This window comes from Branchiostoma belcheri, unplaced genomic scaffold (assembly GCF_001625305.1).
Source record: "Branchiostoma belcheri isolate BF01 breed outbred unplaced genomic scaffold, Haploidv18h27 scaffold27, whole genome shotgun sequence".
NCBI classification, from domain to species: Eukaryota; Metazoa; Chordata; class Leptocardii; order Amphioxiformes; family Branchiostomatidae; genus Branchiostoma; species Branchiostoma belcheri.
Window position 1 is genome coordinate 347,599 of NW_017803876.1, and position 22,753 is coordinate 370,351.

Below are 22,753 nucleotides of genomic sequence, written 5' to 3' on the forward strand. Positions count from 1 at the left end.
GGTGCCTACCGTGCTATCATGCTCATTAAACAATCTAGATTAATTTGATTGTGTTTGTTCTTTTGTATTCTTCTTACTCTAAAGATAAGAGAAGAAGAGAAGAACTCTAAAGATATGGGGATTGCTACATTTGTATGAACAGTAAATTTTGTACCTGTAGCGTACTGAGAGCACTACTGACAGGTTGCAGCTCATAAAAGCTTTAAGAAGGCTCTGAAAAGGCAAATCTCTTTATCCAATTAACTAAACAATTCAACCATGGATAGGATTAATAACTGAATCCTGTTTAGCACAAGGATAAATCAAGGAGGTTAAAAAAGGGACCCTCTCTAACCTCTTTGGATAAATCAATCCTAAACAGTTCTACCTACTTTACCACAGTGTGAAATTATCGTGTTTCACCAGACACCCATATCCAGCTATAAACACTGTCAGAAAGGATGTAAATTAAGCATTTTCATATAAATCTGAGGAACATTCATGACCCAATCTGTTTGATATACAAAACATTGGGAACCTGTTGAGGTAGGCCAAAAAAGAAGGATGAAAGATCAACACCGGTAATATGTTTCCAAGTCTTCTTTGTTTTAGACCACAAAGCCTACTCCTCCCTGAATTACAGAATGTAATAATAGTCTTCCTAAGGAAACACAATATTTAGATTAGCTTTAGTATCATTATGGACTAGCCCGCTAGAATCAAATTTTAGTATTAGTTTGTGTAATATGTACCTTTCTTGTTTCTTTGCCATACATTGTACCAGCTACAATTGTTGAGCAATAAAGTTGATTTTAATCTAATATCTTGATATTGATGACTCGCTGCTCTGTTTCCTCCCTAGAATAAAATTTCATAATCTCTCTAATGTACAAACAATGCCACAGGGCTGCATAGTAATACCAGGCCTGGGGCTTACCATAAATCTCCTGATACGTCAGGCCAGGGGCAGGGTGACCCAAACTGTCAGTCTGCGGTCAGGCACACATTTGTTTTAAGTCTATTGATGATTAGAAGAAAATGGAATGCTTATCTTAAGGGCGACCTGGGAGGATGATTAACCTACTTTGCAGGACCCTGGTTAGGCCACACCAATTTAATTTGTTGGTTCTCGGATTTGCCTCTTCGTTTTTTTCTGATTTGCAAAAAAAAAAAATTTGAGTCTGGTCCTGAATCAACTGAAAAATGCTCATGTTTTGCCCCCAACAGTTGAGGAAAGTCCTTTTCTTCCTAGTTGTTACAGTTTTCCCATCTATCATTGCAGTGGTTTGATTAAAAGTTCAAAATTCAATGTTTAAATTTTAACTCAGCCTTTTGTGTTGACTTCATGGCTCATTTCATACCATTTAAGCCAATAATAGGATGCCTAGACCTGTTTTTATTTTTATTTTTTTTCGCCCTGTCGCTTCATATTTTTTCTGAAAAAATCCGAGAACCAACAAATTAAATTGGTGTGGCCTTATTTGCTAAATATCTTTTTCAATCTGAGTAATGGCTGGGATTTCTCGAGGGGATTTCTCTAGTTTGAAGGACACATTTCTGTTGCAGGGCTGGAAATACCTCCTGCACATGCAGGTTCGTGCACGTAAAATTGGAACTGTGCAGGTATTTCTGATGTCTAACATCCTGCACCTAACCTGCACTGGTCCATGTACTGGGTATATGCAGGTTAGTGCAGGTACAATTGTTGCATTAAGAATATGAGCTTTTCTACAGTGCTCAAGTGTATGAAGTAGGGAAAAAGTTTTTGTACAAACATATACAGTCCATTTCTCTCTTTAATTTACAATCTACAATGATCTACATTCTGTAACAAAGTGGCAGTTGTCCTCTATTCTATTCAAATAACAGACCTGCCCACCCCCCTCACAGCTGGCCTCTTATCCAGTACCCACCTATCGAACCAGCAGCACAATAAGTTGTCTTGTGCAGCAGGATTGATGTCTGTATTGATTCTGTACCTGCCGGTGTGACTCAGACACTGTTAGCATGCTGGAGGCCACTCCATTTAGATACTACATAGGGATTATAGGAGACATACATTTGTAGGACAAACCAAAAACGCCACAAAAAAAAAACAGTTGCTCAAGCAACTGGATGTGATTTTGGAAACAGTCTGACGTTTCAGGTAGCATCCACTACCTTTCGTCATTTACACTAGAGAACTTGTGCAGAAATGCAGGTTTATAAGCAAGAACTATTGATTGATATGCAAATAAGTGAAGACAATTTTCAAGTCAAGACAAGGATGATACAATTTCAAAATCATATCCAGTTGCTTGAATGAGTAACAAACTACTGTGTTTTTTTTTTACATATCTATAATATTACCTGGATGTCTAACCTTCACCGACATGACAAACCAGATACTAGTAGTTTGGGACACCTATAGCTTGGCATGTATAACCCGTGAAAGATATGTGGTTACAAGCGACGTGGTGCCAATCAACCTGGACTATTATATGCTATATTTGGGGAGATGCAGGATGAATTGCTTATCAAAGAAACATGTTGATAAGAAAATAAATGCTAATGATTGGATCATGGCATAATACGAACTAGATGTTATAGGAACTGTTATTGATGGCCAGATGTTAAACATATGCTTCATGAAAATATAGCAATTTGAAGGTGCTAAAGCTATGACTGATGACATCCAATGTACCTTGGGCACTGCCATCCTCCCTACAACTGACTGCACTGTTTATTATTAAAATTTATGACATTTGTTGCGGGTACTTTAACATCTGGTGAAAATCAAACCTATGCATGTGTGATGAGGGACAATAGACGTTATGTGCCACACCACACCTCACTTCTATTGTATACTTGTTAAACACGTTATAAACTTTGCAGTTGTGTTTAGTTTATTTACAATACCATGCATGTCCTTTGTGCTGAAACTACTGTAGTATTTACAATCTCTTCAGACATATTTCATGCACTGTTTGAATGATTCTCAAAGGGACGAGTAACGTTAAAAACCTTACCTTTGGATTTAGCTTATTTCCATTACCATGCCTGTCCTTAAAGCTGAAACTATTGTAGTTTTTACAATCTCTTCTGCACTGTTTTAAACATATTCAAAGGGGACCAGGAAAGTTGTGGCATTCATAAAACATGCCTAATACATATATAACCATTTATAGTCGGTCAACTAGAAAAAAAACCATTGGAATTGAGAATCCAAGAAATCAAATGTAAAAGGAAGGTACATATAAGAAACACAACCACCAGATAGAAATTCCATACCCTTGAAAACCTTCCACATGGAACCTTTCACACAAAGCTGGTGTATGTGTGAGTTATGGGGTAATGATGTAATTAAGCCGTGTAAATGGTGTAAGGGCCTAATGACGTGGGTAGGCCCGGGAGAGGCACCGTACGTCCAGACACAATCATTCATTTATGGGTAGGAAACAGGCATAATTATGTACAGCACTTTGCTCTGGTGGGACTGACACAATATAAAAACATATAATGGTATGGAGAACAGAAACATGGCCAAACCAAGTCCATTTCATGATTTTGCAAGAAAATGAAACTGTGTTGATTTTAACAACAGCCATGTTTACACGATGACATACAACAACTGTGTTTCATGATATCATTCCTTCACTTTGCTTTTGCCTAAAAGGTTCAGTCTGAACTCTTAAAATCATCGTCCGTATCAAGTTCCTTTATCAAAGTCATTTCCTAACGGGCACAATTTCCTGCATTCTACATCCTAAAGGTCAGTTGGAAGCTCAAAAACTGTTCTGAACCACTCAGCTGGGAAATCAAACCTAACCTCATACCCTGACAAATATGCCTTTGAACATTATATGTGCCGCTAGGGGCCGCATATTGCTTGTTTCTTGGAAAGTCTATACTACTTACACTATACTATAATACTCTGGACTTGAACTCTACAATATTTTACATTACATAATGTCCCCTGTGTGGCAATTATCTTTTGGAAAATGAAGGTACTTTCGTATAGGGGGTTAACATTGACTCAAAAGAGTCCAGAAAGCAGATTGGCACTAAGCCTATATTGCTATTTCGTGTTTGACAGTTGACATTTAAAGCTGCTACAGTACTAGTATATGCATGCCCTGAAGAGGATTGCCTAGAGTTACTGGTCTATGTACTCTGACTTGAATGGTACAGCGTTTACTGAAATGTTGTATTAACCAGGTAACAACACTGACGGATATCTGTACAACAAAAGCCGATGTCCCTTAAGAAACCTTTTTCCTGGCTCACAGCCACCATTTTATGACCTGTACGGTTGGCATCAGCTGCAGCAATTGATAGAGTCATTGATTTGGCCATAAATTGCACCAAGGGGTCAATAGTATAGTGATTCTATGTGTCGGGGGGGGGGGGAGTTGTGACAAGACACATGGGGAAGAGGTGGACTAGAATAACTGATAGAAGCTGCAGTCCCATAACATACTTGATATTACACTGGCAAACAAGAAAACATTCAATCTGATAACTCAGATTTTATAGCTCTTGTTTACTTCAGAATGAAAAAAATAAGGTGGAAGTTAAATCGTCAGTGGTACTGTCTCCTATCATCGCTCTCTTACAAGAAGCAATCCTTGTCAAGTAATAATAATACCTGTTCTTGGCTGAAAATAAGTAGTAAATTTCCTATTAACTGCAATTGACAAGGCAGATCATTCTATCTTTGTACCGTCCAATCAATCATCATTTGTCTGTTGCTAGGTCTCTAATATAGATATTTTAGCATGTGAGACCTGAATCCTTGTATAGTCATCCAAAAAGACAACACATTCATTATAGTCCCGTTTCCAGTTTCACAGTCAGTAACTGTGTGACAAACATCACGGTGAAAAAGAGTCATAACAGATGCAGGACCTCCACACATACACATAATATAGTTCCCCCCATCCCTCATATAGCTCACACTAAGTTCGGCCGGGAGCCGCGGATGTTCCCTGCCTCCCTCTGATTCGCTGGCTGATTTATGTTAAGCGCGCCTCGAGGGACGCCCGAAGACAGCTGGAAACCGTACGGTGATATACTGCCAATGCAGGAATCCTTGTCAGCAAACACACCATATGGCAGGGATGCTGTGTTCTCAGGCTTCTTGTTAGGAGCAGGGCTTTGCACTAATGTGATGAATATAGATGAGAGGAGGCAGCGGTTCGTACGTAGATGAAGCGGTGGGGAAATAGCTACCAGTTGGTGCCGTGCCAGGAGAGAACCGCTTTTATAACCCCCAGCAAATCAATACACGGGAAAGATGGCAACTACTATGTTTATTCACATCAATAAGTCAATGTCACAGCTGGTTCCAGGGAGGATTTCAGCTCCCTTTGTTCTCCCTGATCATCAGGACTGATAAAACACACAGACATTGTTGTTATAGTGCAGAGACCTGTTTGAGTCTGGGGGTCTTTCCCTAAATGACTACCCCGGCAAAGACTGTGGCTGATAAAGAAATGGGTGGGTAATACCATCTAGTGTGGAGGTAGGGCACGGTGGTGGTGAGAAATGTGGCGGGGAGACACCTAGTTTAGGGGGTGAGTGAGATGAATGGGCGCTGCACACTATCTGGTCATCTGTGAACAAAAACCGGGAATTCGCCTGCTGAGTGTTTCCCCCGGCCCAGCGGGGCCAGTCTGAGGTGAGGATCGGGGCGAACGGCTGGCCAGCTCACCCCTGCTCTGGGAAAATCCATATTCCTGCCTCGCACGCTGCATATACTAGTACACACACGTATAGCAGGGTGTCAGCAGGGTTCTCCTTAAGCAGGCATGGCGGGAAAACCCCGGGAATCCTCGCGCTATCGCCATCGCATCATCATGGATGACTGGGACTTACCCGACTGGTACTACTACTACGAGGACCGCCACGGTCGCCCGCGGCAACGCAGGTGAGTGTCGTCGCCGTAGTAACCGCCTCCTCCTTCCGTTCCTCCTCCTGCTCCTCCTCCCCTCCGGAGGTCAGACACACTTCCGCTTCACCCCCACCAGATTGCATCGAGGTGTGAAAAACGCATCCAACCATGCACATCCGTAGAAATTGATTACTACTCCGTCAGGGGATTAACCATAAAGGCCACTCGGATGTCTCCTGTAGAGACATTTAGGTCATGACATCTGTGAGGTAACCAACTGGTATAACCTACTTTCCCGCGCACATTACATGTAGTAGTTCTTCACATGCTACACTGGCACACAACTTGATGTTAATATTTGAGTTGATGCCACCATATGTGTCCCAGTACTGAAATCAGTATGACAAGACTGTCTTGCTGTAATTACTGACACCACAGCGGCCCACACAAAGCTGCAGCAGCCATTTACAGGCCCGTGGGACGCGCCCATTACACCAGAACATCATAATCTCGACGCTTCCCTGCCATTTACCGGACCAGCTCACCAAGACAGGTCACAGCCGCGGCTGAATGTCATTACCATCATCTAGTTCTCTCCGGATATCACCAAAATCTACTTCCAATCTACTTTAATGTCCTTGTACTTTACTTCAATCTTCGGATCAGCATTCGTCAGGGCAAGTTCAGAATCCACTGAGGCATTAAGGGGGCTGCTGGTACTTGTGTGTTCCCAGATATACTGATAGCCATGCATGTACAGATGATACATTTTAGCACCAGTCTAACGCTATGATGGATGCAGCTCACACAGGATGGGCTGTCTATCACCGCTGCTATTTCCTGCACTGAAGCTAAGTGTGGCGGAACGGCAGTCTTTATTTAGCAAAGATGTCAGAGACACCGTTGAGGGGACCCCGCAAAAACACACCAAAGGATCGTTCTCTGGTGACATGATTTTTACATATTGGTCCATCCGTTATTCAGGCCCTCGTAAAATATCTGGCATGTGGTAGCCTCAGGCACACTGAATCTAACCAACCTTCAATATGAAGCATTCAATCATCTAGAACACTCAATATTTTTTGTCATATGCATACACGCGGTTGTCTTCTGAAAGCAGAACACAACAGAACACTTTTTATATAATGCCTAGTAAACAGCACATTGGCCAGCAAGACTGAATATAGATGTATTTCATGAACTCTGATGATGATGATGGGAGAAGACAAGTTCTATTACTTTGCCACTCCAGCAAAATAAAGCCAGACTGCCTGTTGGCAGTATTACTAGCATCTCAGGCTACAACTTTCCAACAAAAGGGAGATCCTTGGGCTTATACTGTACATTGTAATATCTTGACAGAGTTCCAAAAATGTTCCATTATAATTAAACTGAAACACATGTGGCTTGCTTCCAGATCATAAACCATACTAACTACATGTATACCCAAGAGCCTTGCCTAGAGAAATGATTAAGACTTTGATCAATGTTTTTGCTCAAATTGAAACTTAACATTATGTATACAAGACTATAAACTTATAGCTCTACTATGGCAGAAAAGGAGCAATGGATTTTCTTCAAAACGTCAAGTTAATGGTTAGGTCATACCAATTAAATTTGTTGGTTCTTGGATTTTTTTCGGAAAAAATATGAAGCGACAGGAAAAAACAAACAGGTCAAGGCATCCTATTATAGCCCCAAATGCTATGAAAGGAGCCATGAAGTCAATACAAAAGGTTGGGTTAATATTCTAAACAATTTGAATTTTTAACTTTTAATCAAACAAATGCATTGATAGATGGAAAAAACTGTAACAACTAGAAAGAAAAGGACTTTCTTCAACTGTTTGGGGCAAAAAATGAGCATTTTTGAATTGATTCAAGACCAGAATCTTTTTTTTTTTGCAAATCAGAAAAAATGAAGAGGAGAATCCGAGAACCAACATATTAAATTGGTGTGGCCTTATGTAATACAATTTCAAATCAACTCCTGCTGAAAATTCCAGTGATCTGTCTGGTACAGTACAACACTGCATCCATTCTCCCAGTCCACCGGGTGCTGTTGCTGGGTGTTTTATACAGTATCTGCAGATTGAGATCTGAGTGTAAGCCAGGGTCCCCAGAGCCTGGGGTGACCTTCTCATATGGTAAGAGGAACCTCAATAGTGGGACGGAACAATTCCCTTGAATCTGTCTAAAGTGACATGACTCAAGATGTTTGCCAGAGGAAATCATGTGGGAGAAAAGAACTAATGTGATGAATCAGCTATTGTGTGGAAGGGGCAACAGAGTGTCTTTTTATGTACATTTATTTATGTATGTATGTATGACATATACCACATTTGTGGAAGGATTGACATAACAGGTGACTATCACCTTTTCAAAGATGTCAAACCTGAGACCAGACTGTAATGTTTGAACCACTCACACCGGGGAGGTCCCCTACTCTTTTCGATAAGTGTGGTGGGTTCTTTAACGTGCGTGGGGTGTGGCTCTCCCAAACACGGGACCTCCATTTAACGTCCTATCCGAGGGACGTCCCTAGCCGAAGCTTTTTGCTGCTCTGCACTCCCTATTACTATTCCCTATCTTTCCTTGAGATATGAGGAATAGCCAAAATACATAGTATAATTCCACGAAAACTGCCAACAATAAAACATTTTGATGTTATCTAACTAACAAGTCATCATTTAGGTCTCCAAAAATCCTGTGTACAAAGCCACAAAATAGCTTTATTTAAACAAACAATACCTAGATGAAGATGACAATGGTATACTTAGCCAGGAACAACATTCACGAGACATTGCCTTAGACCTCTACCCAGCAGATAATGGGACTGTCTACGAAGACCCAGGTGGCACTCTCACACCACTTGACCACTGCTAATTCTATCACCTCTGTAGAACCATCTGTACAGGTTAACCCTGATCTCTGCGTGTGTATGAAGCTTTCATCAAGGTCTTTCTTATTTGTCTCACATGAAGACAGAACATCCTAACCATTCATTGAAAAACTTCAAAACAGATTGTCACCTAGTTCTGGCTCTAAAAGTCAGCCATTTTTTGTATCAACACTCTTCTGATCTGTGAATGATTTAATCAGGTTGGCAAGGGACTGTACATGTATAGGAAGGTTGCCCTGAAAAGGCGGTCACCAAAATGTCAAATGTAAAAATCCGCAAGTTGCTGAATAAAGAACCTTCTTATAAAAATACTCTTCTCAGTTTCACTACAACAAAGAACTACATGAAGTAGGTGAGCCCACATTACATGACATTGTGCACTAACTTACACATCCTAGTACAAGTAGACTAAGTGATACCTATCCTACACATACATGTATCTGAAAATGGCACCCAACAGAACTGTTGTGATATAACGTTACTTCCTGCAAGTTGCTGTAGACTTGTAATCGGGTTTCAAAGCCCTAAAAACTGCACTGGATGCCTTCAATGTCAATATTCTAGCCACTTATCTACATATGAGTTGGAATCACACTATCCCAATGTAAATTGACCCTCATAGAGCAAAAATACCCAAAATTCTGACGGAAAATTGTTACTGGCTGAATATTAGGGTACTACCCATAAAATAAAGGACTCATCTTGGGCCTTGTTTCTGCAGTTTTAAATACCCAAAGTATGAAATGCTGATTGAAATGTGCTAATGTGAAGAAGTATGTGTCAATATCATAAAGATTGCCCTTTCTTCAGAATATTTCCAGTTTTGCTGCTCTGAAATCGAATTGGATGCCTTTAACATGCTTCTGAATCAGAATCTGGTGAAACAAATCATACATGGTGCAGTAAGTGCTCAGTAAGCATTGGTAACTGCACGTCCAAATTACCAGCCATTATCGTACACAATATGATAAACCTTGCTGTAATGGATTGATGGATGCTGCTCTGTGCCACCTCAGCCATAATCTTAGGCCACACCAATTTAATTTGTTGGTTCTCGGATTCGCCTCTTCATTTTTTTCTGATTTGAAAAAAAAAAAAAGATTCTGGTTCTGAATCAACAGTTACTCAAAAATGCTCATATTTTGCCCCCAACAGTTGAGGAAATTCCTTTTCTTCCTAGTTGTTACAGTTTTTTCCATCTATCAATGCAGTGGTTTGATTAAAAGTTCAAAATTTATACTTTAAATTTTAACCCAGCCTTTTTTGGTGACTTCATGGCTCATATTGTAGCATTTGGGGCTATAATAGGATGCCTAGACCTGTTTTTATTTTTATTTTTTTTCGCCCTGTCGCTTCATATTTTTTCTGAAAAAATCTGAGAACCAACAAATTAAATTGGTGTGGCCTTACTGTTAGCTGTACAACTACATTAGCAGAGAAAATTCTATAATTATAGCAGACATGGCACCTAGGAAAAAATGGAAACCAAAAGAATGAAACAAAACCTTTGTGGGCTTAATGCATTGTCCAAATTGAATCTTATTTGGGAAAGCTATGGACCTGAACTCTCTATTCTTGTATAGAAGCCCACATACATTCAACATCATTTTTTCTGTTCCTCAATGTTGTTTTCCTCGAAAAGCTGAATCCTTTCATTTTTCCATTATCTTTACTATATTTTCCTATAGCCAAGTCAAATTCACATTCATATGTACTAAATGTAAAAAGGACTGTGTATTGTGGAAAGCCAGGGGCAGCACACCCAAGCCTTAGACTTTCTATAGGTTGTGGACATTGCAAAATCAATGGTTTACACTGGTCTGAAATCCAACAATCACAGCATTCTTAGATATAATCAGGGCCGTCCACCTGGCAATCCGACGTATTCCTGGTCACATTGATTTTCCAACGCAGTGTTAAAATTGAAGAAGAAGAACAATAAAGCCATTTGTACGGAGGAAAGACAAAATGTAGGTGTGTCTAACAGAACTGGTGCCGTCACATTTTCTAACAACGTTTTCATGAAAAATATGACGGGACCGAGCCACCAGGACGTGAACTAATTAATATGAATTGACTCTAAGTTGTGGAACGTGCGGGACTGATCACCCATGTGCGCAGGGTAGCAGGGGTGATATAGGCACGTCCATATATTACCCACGCGGGCGCCCTGCGAGGCATGCTTCGGGAACCTGGGGCCAATTGATCCGTGCCAAGGGAAGTTGGTTCCAATTTGCAGAATTCAAATGTTCAAATCCAATTTTGGAGTGGATGGTGAGGTGAAGCTAATATCTGAATCCTGCAGCCATCCCTCGTGAGGCCTCTAAACTACTGTGGCATTTCTCCTACCACTCAAGGAGTAGCCTAAAATGCAGCCTAAAGGTTGAACATAATAAGAGGAAGCAGTTATTAGCAATTATGAAAAAAAAATGTGATAATGCCAACTGTGGTCTTTCTTCATCACTCAAGGAGTGGTGTAGAACGCACCCAAAAGGTTGAGAGTCATCAAAGGAGGCTGTAATCTTTATCACAAAAATATAATGCCACTGGACCGTTCTTGGAATGATATGCATACCTGATGCTAGGAAGACTTGATTTGTGTACCATAACATTTCCTCTAAATTTTTTGTGTAGTTGATTGACAAATCAAATTATCATAATATACGATCTGCTATGACACAAAGTTTCATTTCTTTTCTCAGTAATACTAACAAGTTACATGTATAAATGTATTCCTCTGGATTCAGGGGCAAGTTGAATGAGAGCACCTTTGAATGAAAATAAAAAAAAGCTGTCTCCATGGTACTTTCCTTGCCTTTATCATTTACATCTACATATGACACAGGAAGCTAGGGTAGGTCACTCGCAATATTTTTCTCATTATCTCTCAGTTTCTTAAGGTAACCAACAAGCCAAGAACAAATAAAAAGTCCACTGAAAATGACAAAATCCATCAACTTCCTTGGTAATAAAAGCATTTGGTACGGGTGATAATACATTGTATTGGTACATATATATTGGTACATAATACACATATTTTCATATCTTAATGTTTTGCTCTGTTTCTTCTCCTTCTCCAAACACAATTAGGGTCAATGACGTAGACCAGACAGGTGTCACCATAACTGGTGCTTTAGCAGACAGCCTGTGGTGTTGGATTGCATTATGTAGCAAGCGATAGGACAGAGTTGGCGGGGCTGGTCACTATACATGTATACTAGTGTATGAAATTCAATGTGTTTCAGCAAGAATAAACAGAACAGTAGTTTGTTAGGCTAGACCATATGAATGATAATATAATTATGCATTAAATTTTTGCTTTGCAAATCTTTCTAGTTCAAGGTTACTTAAAGTTACAAAATGTCATGCTGATAAGGTTACAGCATTTTCCTCTAATATAAACTTGTAATATATTTCTGCCCCTTCCAACAGGCAAGCTTCCAATAAGGTTTAGATTGATAACACAATCTTCTCAAACCACGCTTCCTGTGAAAAGTATGACAGTTCTAGCGCAGCGTTCCCGGGATACCCTCCACAGCCAACGTTACCTCCCAAGACAAACGATCTTCTCACCGCTACTGACACCTAATATTGGGGTAGTTGCGAGCAGGCCGCTGATCCCCCTATATTACTTCCTGCATGTTATGAAACTGCAGGACTGTCATCCATCTTTCATAATCTGACTAGGGTGGACTCACAATAACGCCACAGGTTACTTCTAAACGACAGCGCTTGCTGTTACCAAAGGGTCTTTATCAAAAGTTTTCGGGGGGGGGGGAGATCTTATCATAATAATTGATATAGAAATGAATAAATGAGCCAAGTCATTGAGTAGTCAAACTACATGTACATGAACATTGTAGAATCACAACTTCACCACAGGTTACTTCTAAATGACAGCATTTGCTGTTAGCAACTGCAAGGTATTTATGAAAAGTTGGCTGGGGGGAAAAAGATCTTAATTTGATATAGAAGTGAAGAAATGAACATTGACTAGTCAGACTATGTGACACTGTACATGTACATGTATGGACTCACAACTTCACCGCAGGTTACTTCTAAATGACAGCGTTTGCTGTTAGCAACTGCAAGGTATTTATGAAAAGTTGGCTGGGAAAAAAAGATCCTAATTGATATAGAAGTGAATTATATTAAATGAACATTGACAGACGAACTCACAATCCTGCCACAGGTCACTTCTAAATGACAGCACTTGCTGTTAGCAAAGGGTATTTATTGAAAGTTGGTTGGGAGGAAAAATATCTTTTGATAATAATTGATATAGAAATGAATGAATGAACCAAGTCATTGACTAGTCAAACTACATGTACATGAACATGTATGGACTCGCAACTTCGCCGCAGGTTATGACAGCAAAGGTAAAGTATTTATGAAAAGTTGGCTGGGGGAAAAAGATCTTAATTTGATATAGAAGACTTAGTGAAGAAATGAGCATTGACTAGTCAGACTATGTGACACTGTACATGTACATGTATGGACTCACAACTTTGTCACAGGTTACTTCTAAATGACAGCATTTGTTAGCAAAGGATATTTATTAGCAAAGGATATTTATCAAAAGTTTTCAAGGGGGAAAAGATAATAATTGATTATGTAAAATAATGAAGAAATGAATATTGACTAGTCAGACTACAAGTACATGTATGGACTCACAATCGCACCACAGGATACTTCTAAATGACAGCATTTCCTGTTAGCAAAGGTAAGGTATTTATTAAAAGTTTGCGAGGGGGAAAGATGATCTTAATTTGATATAGAAGTGAAGAAATGAACATTGACTACTTGTCAGATTATGTGTACATGGAATCACAATTGCACCACAGGTTACTTGTAAATGACAGCACTTGCATGCTGTTAGCAAAACCAAAAGGTATTTATTAAAATTGGCATTGAATAAAAAAAGTAGTACTTGATATTAATTGATACAGAAGTGAAGAAAGTAACATTGATGAGTCAGACTGCAATGTACATCATGTAAAATTTATGGACTAACAGAAAACAGTAATAGGAAGTGCTACAATGTGTAGTACTGCAGTGAAACATTCGTCAAATCTCACGTATAGATGCAATATTTACTGTTTACTGTATTTTGAGTTACCACCTCAGTTCACTGTATTTTGAGTTACCACTATAATTTATTCTGACCTCCGACCTCTCCCTCTCTGGTTTGAGTTGCATTATCATTTTGTTTAATCAAGAGATTTTGTTGTTAATTTGTTTCATAGTTGACTACATTAACTGATTATTAATTTGATTTCGAACTTAAGTAACCTTATGTTACTTAATTATGTTACTTTTATAATGTCAGTGATCACTCTGATTCGAACTCAGTTTATGTTAATTAATTATGTTGATTATTTTAAATTATTCAATTTATGTTAATATTGAGTTGAATTCTGTACATTTCTGTTGTTATAATTTTGAATTTTATGTGGACTCCAGGAAGAATAGTGGTCATTTGAACACTAATGGAGATCTAATAAAAACAAACAAACAAACAAAAATATTGGAAGACCCAGAGTTACTTTTGACAAATGGCAGCCATAATGTGATTTGCCAGTCAACCTTGAAAATCAAAACCAACCTTGAATGTGGTATATCATAATTTCCTCTTCACATTATCTGCTCATGATTCTAATTAGTTCTTATAATTTAAACATCAGTCAGTCTATCAGTCTTCCTTAATGGCATAAAATCAGTAAGAAATCGTACTTGATATCAATAAAAACACAACCTTTTGCAGGTAAATCATTTCTGTCTGTCTTTGTTGTTAAAAGGTCTTCATTTGAGCATAATTCCTGACTATATAAGACCATACAGTTATATGCTGGATTTACACCCGAATTCTTCCTGACCACCTGGTAGAGCGTTAAGTCTTACTGTTTGATAAAGCAACACACTTAATTGAAATAAACGACCGTCTCGCTTTACATGTATCTGCTTGGTACACCTGGAGGACTTTAGGCCACTAACTGGCACATAATAAATCACAAATACAGCGTACTATTCAGAAATAACAAGGTTACAGAAAGACATTCAATGCATCTTTATTTTGCACACTTTCTGGCTAGGCAGGAGAAATATACTTTAGTTACATTTTGTTTTGGGCGTTGAATGGCAAGTGGTTAGGCCACACCAATTTCATTTGTTGGTTCTCGGATTTTTTCAGAAAAAATATGAAGCGACAGGGCGAAAAAAAATAAAAATAAAAACAGGTCTAGGCATCCTATCATAGGCTTAAATTCTACAAAATGAGCCATGAAGTCAACACAAAAGGCTGGGTTAAGATTTAAACATTGAATTTTGAACTTTTAATCAAACCACTGCAATGATAGATGGGAAAACTGTAACAACTAGGAAGAAAAGGACTTTCCTCAACTGTTGGGGGGCAAAACATGAGCATTTTTCAGTTGATTCAGGACCAGAATCAAATTTTTATTTTTTTTTTGCAAATCAGAAAAAAACGAAGAGGCGAATCCGAGAACCAACAAATTAAATTGGTGTGGCCTTAGGCTTGTGGGAAGGAGAACAAGAGGTCATGAATTTGATCCCTGATTATTAATAATATTCCTAGCTGATGTTGTGTCCTTGGGAAAGGCACTTTACACGACCTTCTTCAATCTACCTACTAGTAGGTGTAAAATGGGTACCTGACTCTGGTTGGGGAGGTAAAAGGTGGTATAAGGAGAGGGATGGGCTCCAAATTGCAGTGATTAACAACTGCTCCTGTTCAAAGGAAAATATTCTTGCTGACAGAAAAATGTTCTTTGTACAAGGCACGACAAAAAACAAAAAAAAAAAGGATTTTTGGTAGTATACAACCATGTAAAAGTCTTTGGGACTACCTTCACCTTTTTTTAATGACTTCATTATTCACCACAAAACATGGCTCGTAAGAGCCACTCAAATGTTTTGGGTTACTGTACTAGACAGTGAGGACAGATGTTTGTTGGCCTTTTTTGACATTTTATTGAACTCTTTTAATTTGTTCACTCCTCCCCCGGGATTGTCATTCAAGGCTGGCATTTTTCCTGCCATGACCCTAGCTGACCAACGTGCCCCAGACAACAGTCTGCTGGCAGCAACACATTACCAACACAATCCTCTCCCGTGTGACCCGCAGTCAGGTCATCTGGTTTACGTCAAAACTGTTCAAACCGACATGTGAGGAGAAATATTCAACACCCTACCACACCACACCTGTCTGAATAGTGTATAGAAATTTATATTCCTTACAGTCTTCGATCAATCAGCTCTAACTGATCATACAGGCAACAACATACAATTACCAAGAAGCAAGAGGAAGTCAAAAATATCAAAGTCTTGTGTATAATAATATGCTTTGTTAACATGTGACCTGTACTTAGCCCAGTGCTGCAAAATGAAAAATAAAGGTCTTCATTCATTCAATAATACACTAATATTTGCCACTTCCACAACTTTAAACCTGGTTTGGCATCTCAGAATTACATTTACAGCAGGTCCAATCTACATGTATAATTATAGGTTATTCATATTATGCAGTGTGCATCCTGGATTGATAAGTAAATAAATGAATAAAATGCTATTACTTTTACTTAAAAAAATGACAGGTTGATATGAAATCAATATTAGCTTACCATAACACCTGCTTAATGCATTGTATTTGTAATTCCCATAAATTCAAACCCATTGTACTAAATCTAAAGTAACTAATAGTATATTATATCAATGTCTGCTTAAGCCTGTTCCTAACCATCTACTGAGTAGACAGGAATATTTTCCACTTCTGAAACTGTCAAATACATTATTAAACTAAAATGCATTATGACATTGTCAATTCTATAAATAATTTTGCTTCCTACATGGCCGGATAAATTACAAACCGATGATTTGCATACTTACATGCAATTCTTTCACCCTTCAGTGATATTGTGCAACGTCAATAATATCTTCCGACAGACGTAATTATGGATATGACGTGATTTACTCTGAGACAAACGTGGTTACAACTTTTACCGTAATAGAAATTGACAGCACCCCTATGATACAATAGTTTGGCACGGAAGTAAGTGAGACATATATACAGTGTCACGTATTGTGCTGTACAGTAACTGTCTCCAAATGCAGCATATAAAGCATAAAACTGCCTGATGCCTGAGGGAAGTGGGGACTCCCAGGGTGATGATGAGGGAAACACGTAAGTACAGGAAGACAAATGATTCTCCCTGTTACCCTATCAATTCAGCATCATGCTTCTCTTGCTCTTTTGTGCATGTGTCAAAGCTCTCTGAATGTGTAGCCTCAACACATGCTGATTGTCAGTGTGTAAACAGTACATTATCACATAAATTTGTCACTCTAGTATCTGACACTTTGAGTTTAAAAACTTGTTTTCAATTTTCACTAATATGCTATAATTATATAATACATGTTCATGCTCTGTGAGCAGCAAGCCCCTTTAACATGTCAAAAAACTTCTAAAATGTATACCCTCAACACAGGCTGATCGTATGTGTGTAAAAACTGTATCGCATTAATTTGTCTTTTAGTATCTGACACTTCTTTTAATCTTAAAAAGCTTGTCCTCAATAGTTTACTAATATGCCTACATCATGTACATGTAGATGCCCTGTAAGCAGCCCCTTTAACATATCAAATGTCTCAATCACAGACACTTTTGCCAAGATCTAAAAACAAAGACATCCATCCCTTTTCTCCTTTCAAGACCTGCTGCTTAGTAGTAGTTTCTGAGAATTTAAGAGCCGTTTGACAGCTTGGAACTGAATAGAAAGGTTCTTTTTATATCCTCCCTTCCCCCATCACTCTGGAAGCCTCTGTTGTGTACTACAGGGAGTAATCATCTGCTTGGTTGCACTGCTTTCACTTCTGTAAATCCCGCAAATCGCCCGACCCTGGCAGCACATCTATCACAACAGTCGCTGTGCTATCAGAGACCTTATCTTCCTCTGGCTCTGCAGGGTTACAAAGGCTGCATTTCTCTTTGTAAGGGGCTTGAATGACTCTTCCAGTAGTCTTTTGATAAGCTCGCACTCAGACATAAACGGAAAATCTGTGTAAAAGCAAAAGTGGACGTTACTCTTGCTCTGGTGTTCTGTAAATTGAATTGTGGTTGATGTCTTGGACTTGAACAGAGGTCATAGAAAGGGCTGCCTCCAAATGCTAGCCTTTGTCATCCACAAAGCTTGTTTTGTAGAAATGAACATTGATGGGAAATTCTACCTTGAAGGCTTGATACAATTACTCTTTGTTACATCCGACGTAGAATCAATGAAACACAGTTTCTAATGATCTTCATGCATCAATGCATCATTGTCTTGGATAGAGCAGAGTCTATCTGAACTTCAGATCTTGACATTTGTCACAAAGGCTCACCAAAGTAATCAGATAGCTTCCAACCCTCTAATCAAGGTTGGAACAGTAACTCTTTGTATGGCTTGTCTTCTATCTGGGCCTTCGATGGATTATGATTGCATACAATGTTTACTCAAGTCTAATGCCCCGTGTGCTCTTGTGGGATTGAACTAAGGTCTCCCCAGTTGCAGTCTCTATTATTCTGTTAACCTGGCTAAGTTGTCCATAAAGATCAACCTGTGCCTCAGGGTCTCAGCGGATGTCATTCATTACTGTATTAACTTACTCTCCAGGCAGAGGTTTAGGCTTACTTTGACATGTTTTTAGGCATTTTTGTCTGGATTTCTTTTCTGTACTCAGTCTGGTACATGTATATTTTGTTATGCCTTCAGGTAGCAAATGGATACAGCCTTGCCAATTTGATACTGTCTTGCAGCCACCAAAAGAACTCCTTGGATATTATACATGTACATGTACATGTGTAAGCAGCTATTCAAAACACAGGAAGATGTTGGAGTATAAGGTTTGCATCTCTACAGGAAATCAAACAACAGAATGGAGAAATATGCCTGAGTCAGAGCTTTGAATCTGCTGTATTTAGGTTCGGCAGATGTTATGATCTGCATCATAAAATAAAAGCCATGTACCTGGTAACTTAAAACAGCCCTAAAACGTCAAGCCCCTGTCTTTTAATTCTACAGATCTACGTATTCGATACATGATGGCAGCTTTTGCTAGTCAGCAGTTTGGAGGCGAGAACAGAAATGATCAATAAAGTTGTGGTGCGTGTGGAAATCGGTCTCATGACAGCCTTATGACCAAAGTTCTGCTGATACAGTAATATTTTAACGCCAGCTTGCAGTGATGTTCTTCCAACAGAAATACAACAAGGTTCAGCAATGATATCTTCCCTATATCATTACCAGTATAGTCATTACTGGCTGTGCTCTAATCATGAAACAGGCAGCTGTATTTGAATTGAAAGTAGTTTTGAGTATTATGAGAGTCTGACTTCTATTTCAACTGAAATCACTATCTTAAGAAATCGCTTTCAAAATGCATTATATATGCCCTATTCTCATGATTGTCAATATAGGTACAAGATAGTGGTCCTACATGTACATAAGATAAGACATCAACACAGAACATTAACGTTACTGGAAATTACAACATCAATTCTGTTAGGATGAAATATGTCTTAAAATGTAACAATGAAATGGCCAGATCTGTAGTCATTTCACTACAGAGTTGAAATTATGGGGCACACAGTAAACACGTATCTCTCCTACAAGTACTGAATATTGACCTGCACCAGCTAGGCTACAAAGAATTTCTATATCACAAACTGAAAACTACAATGCTAAGCATATCGCTGAACTTACGAAAGACTTCCTTTCCAATTTAATTAACATTGAATATTCAATCAACATTGAAAATTACCTACACCAGACAAGTTTTTACCTGCACCACAGAAAGTATGGATCACACTTAAAACTGTTCAGAAATCACAAACTGAAAAATTACAATGCTAAGCATATCGCGAAAGACTTCCTTTCACATTTAATCATCACAAAGCGTGCAGTTCTGTCTGCTGAATGCTGCGTGCACAATTACCTCCGGTTACCCCATGGTAATGAAGGGTATCTCCCGCTGAGCCTTTAATCACCCAGCAGACAGGGCACAGGTAGGCACGCCTGGCCTGACATGTATAATAAGGACAGCAGTCCTACTGTGGCCCCTGGTACTAATACCTTAAGACAACTTCTGCCATAAGCCATTACGTAACAGGGCTTGAAAATGACTTTTCAGGTACAATTGAATATTACCTCTACCCGACAAGTTTTACTTGCACCACTCAGAATTTAGGAAGTATGGCTTATACTAATGTGCCATCAGGAACAGGTGGAACTAAGGTCTAAGGTGGGGTGCAGATCATACTAAAAACTGTTCAGAAACCATTGTCATTATTTCTTTTACACTTTATATGTGGTGACAGTCAATATAGCTGTTAGAAAATCCACACATACACCTTTGTAAACCCAGTACATGGCCCAGTGCAGGTTAGGTGCTGGGAGACATCAGAAATACCTGCACCAAGTTTCCATAACTAATAAGAAACGAGAAGAAACCGAAGTTACTTAGTGGTAGTTTCTAATGACAATGTATATGTAATGTTATCTGTATTTCCAGCGGGTATGTGTGTACAATAAAAATGGTCTTCATTCATTCAATATTATCTACACCAGTCCAGGTATGCAGAAAACGTATTTCAAGCCCTGCGTACTCCTGTAGCCCATGGTACTATATATAAACCCAGTACATGGCCCAGTGCAGGTTAGGGGCTCGTTGACATCAGAAAAATCTGCACCAAGTTTCAATGTTACCTGCACCAGTCCAGATATAGGGCAAAACGTATTTCGAGCCCTGCATACTCCTGTGCAGAACCTGGTACTAATCCTATGAGACACCGTCTGCCATAAGCCATTACATGGGGAAGGGCAAAGGACCAGGGAAGACACAGGGGAGACCCCGGTGACAGGAGCAGGGCTTGGAGTAGACAGGGGACTCGGCATTTTACATTCAACCCTTGTAGGAACACCGGCAGATAGATGTTCAGCCTTAGGAGACTTGGCGTGGGGGCATTAAGAGGCAAAGTAGGAGATTAGTCATAACATCTTTTATTCAGTGGCAATTTGGACAGAGAACAAGCAGACTACAGTCCTGGACCTATAACTGTTCCGACTCAGGTTAACTGCAGACTTGTCTCAAATTTCATGTGGCTTGGACACATGCTTCAAACATAAAACATACATAAAATGGACTATAGATTTAAAATTTATGATTTCTGTGAATACAGGGGAGGTATTGTGTAGTCCAGTCGTCAGTAAAGACTGAAATTATACTCATCAATGTTCAAACGAGCAGCTAATGTTTCAAAAATAATTTCTAGGTTTTCTCCGAAGTGCTGAATATGAAATCCATCCAAAACAGCAGCACAACCCTTTAAATATATTACAGACAGGCAAAAATCATACAAGCATATAAGCAGCTTTCCTTCTGGTCAAAGGAAGTGGTCCTGCATATAGCTGTTCAATAAATCTCCATTCCTCTTAAATCAGTATGCATCTTGACTCCTATCGCAGGCTCTAGCTTTTCTCTTGGGCCTTAATCATACTGAAACAGAATTCATGACAGAACCCCCAGATCCATGAAAGCAACGCCCAGAAAATATCACATGTACCTGAGGACACAGATTTTTTAGCTATCCTGAAGCATAACTATATCTGTAGGGCTATAGTCAGCCATAACTAAATCTTTAGTGTCCATGTGTAAAATTACCAGTCTCAAATGGACTCATTTCTACTGATTTTTTTAAAAAGGCGTTTCTGGAAAAAAAATTGCAAGTTGTTCTTGAACTTACGTAAGGGATGTATAACGAGTTTAGCTGATTCTCACCATTTTTGGTTTTTCCCATCACATGCGAATTTCATTAAAAAAAATTTTATATCACCACCATTTTATCCACTATGATGAAGCAATGACTTCATTCAATAGCAGCCCTCCTCCCAGGCTCCATGTGGAGCAGAAGCGTCACTAGCTTCCTGGTGGTTAATGCTCCCGTTCTGCCAAGCGTGTAAATTACCTGGTCGTACCGTACACCAGGAAACGACAACTCCTCTTATATCCCGCTCAACGCGCTCCTCCCCCCCCTCCCTCCCCAGGGACGAGTCAGAACTCATCTCTTCCAGCAATCGGCCTCCTGATGGTGCCCTGGACACAGTTCAACTCATCACTACCGGCGAGAACTACAGCAGGCAATTACACCAACAACTGCATTTCCTAGGCAGAGGAAAAACAATTTTATGTTTCATGTTTCCCGACCGACCCTAGAAAAATCTGTTGACCCTGGTCTTTTTTTTGCGTGGACCCCTGCAAAGGACATAAATATTTGGACCGACCTTTTCTAGCTCCATGATCTGACACCAGAGTGATGAAACGTTGTACAATCGGTTTTCCAGCATTGATGTTGAAAATTAAAGTGCGATCATGCAAGTTTTGTTTTATTAAATTGTACTGTATAAGTTGGATCACTAGAGATCGCCAAAGTCTTAAGAAAAAAGAAAGAAAAAAAAGAAGATAATCCCTACCTACAGACCCTAATTTTTTCAGGACTGAAACAGGGAACACAACATTTATTTTCCTAGGCCCAACAACTGCATTTCCTACACAGCCATTCAGGGGAGTTGAATAACCTACACTCGACTAATCTCAGGGCTCCCGGCTCAGAACAGGGCAGAGTCGGAGGTCAATTGCCGCAATGATGCGCCCAAGTCAGCAACTCTGCCGGCACCCATCTCATTACTGGAGGAAATTGGCAGAAAGTGGAGGTTTCGCACCGTGAGCACTTCTGCTCACCCGGCAGCAGGCTGTGGTTTGTTCAAGAAGCAAGGCAGTCATTGCAGCCAAAGGGCTTGTGGGAGGAAAGAAGCTGTTATGTAGCAAGACTGTAAAGAATGTTACCAATTTAAGCAAACTAAGGCCACACCAATTTAATTTGTTGGTTCTCGGATTCGCCTCTTCGTTTTTTTCTGATTTGCAAAAAAAAAAAAAATTTGATTCTGGTCC

The 22,753-nt window shown here is 39.4% G+C and overlaps 1 protein-coding gene and 1 pseudogene across 1 annotated transcript in view; one reads left to right on the forward strand and one right to left on the reverse strand.

The window, feature by feature from the left end:
* LOC109472224 (baculoviral IAP repeat-containing protein 6-like) overlaps positions 1-22,753 on the reverse strand; it is a 154,294-nt gene that overhangs the window by 15,992 nt on the left and 115,549 nt on the right.
* Positions 5,721-12,341, forward strand: LOC109472225 (annotated as a pseudogene).